The following is a 1,435-nucleotide window of genomic DNA, read 5'->3' on the forward strand; positions in this document are numbered from 1 at the left end:
GCTGTCGGATCCCCTGGAACTGGAGTTACAGACAGTTGTTAGCTGCCATGTGGATGCTGGGATTTGAACCCGGGTCTTCTGCAAAAACAACCAGTGTTCTTAACTGCTGAGCCATCTCTCCAGCCCCTAAAAAAAAAAAATTTCATGTGTATTGTCTGTATATATGTGAGTGCACTGTGTTGTGCAATGCCCACGGAATTCAGAAAAGGGAGTCAGATCCCCTGGAACTGGAGTTACAAACACTTGTTAGTTACCATGTAGGTGCTTCAAAGAGAAGCCGGGTCCTCTGCAAGAGCAACCAGTGCTCTTAACCACTGCACCTTCTCTCCAGCCCCTCAGATAAAATACTTTGAATCCCAATACTTGTAATCCCAATACTTGTAATCCCAATACTTGGAAGTCTGATATAGAAAATTTGTGAATCTAAGAACAGGTTGGCCTACATGAGTCTCATATCAGCCTGGTTTACAAAGAAAGATTTTTATCTCAAAAAACAATAGCAAGGGGTTGGAGAGATGGCTCAGCAGTTAAGAGCACAGAATGCTCTTCCAGAGGACTCAGGTTTGGTTCCCAGAACCAACACGGTGGCTAAAACTCCAATTCCAGGGGGTCCAATGACCTCTTCTGGCCTCCATGGGCATTGCATGCATGGGTGCACTCACATACATGCAGGCAAAACACTCATACGCATAAAATAAAAATAAGTTGGGCTGGTGGCACACGCCTTTAATCCCAGCACTCAGGAGGCAGAGGCAGGCAGATCTCTGTGAGTTCAAGGCCAGCCTGAGTTCCAGGACAGCTGAGGCTACAGGGAGACCCTGTCTCAAAAAGATAAAAAATAAATAAATACATACATACATACATACATACATACATAAATATTGCCGGCCGTGGTGGCGCACGCCTGTAGTCCCAGCACTTGGGAGGTAGAGGAAGGCGGATTTCTGTGAGTTCAAGGCCAGCCTGGTCTACATAGTGAGTTCCAGGACGGCTGGGGCTACAGGGAGACCCTGTCTCAAAAAGACCAAAAAATAAAATAAAATAAAATAAATAATAAAAATTTAAAAACCAATAGCAACAACAATGAAAGGAGAGGGAAGAAAAGCTAGAATAAAATTATGGGTATAAAAAACAAAGGAAAATAGGAAAAAATAATCAAGACTCCCAAACAACAAATGAAAATGGTATCTTGGGTTTTTTCCCAGAAGTATTTATATTTGGCTTTTACTTTAAATTATATTCCGTTGGTAAAATGGCTCACCTGGTAAGAGTGCTTGCTGCCAAGCCTAAGAAATTGAGTTCAATCCCCAAAATCCATCCTGGAGTAAATCAATTTCCAAAAGCTGTCCTCTGGCCTACACCTACACACACACACACACACACACACACACACACACACACACACAAATAATGAAACAAAAATTATAGATTATAG

At 42.4% G+C, this 1,435-nt stretch overlaps 1 protein-coding gene across 3 annotated transcripts in view; it reads right to left on the reverse strand.

The window, feature by feature from the left end:
* Positions 1-1,435, reverse strand: part of Zfyve27 (zinc finger FYVE-type containing 27) — a 31,916-nt gene that overhangs the window by 28,827 nt on the left and 1,654 nt on the right. The window lies entirely within an intron of this gene.

This window comes from Nannospalax galili, unplaced genomic scaffold (assembly GCF_000622305.1).
Source record: "Nannospalax galili isolate Female #2095 unplaced genomic scaffold, S.galili_v1.0 scaffold875, whole genome shotgun sequence".
NCBI classification, from domain to species: Eukaryota; Metazoa; Chordata; class Mammalia; order Rodentia; family Spalacidae; genus Nannospalax; species Nannospalax galili.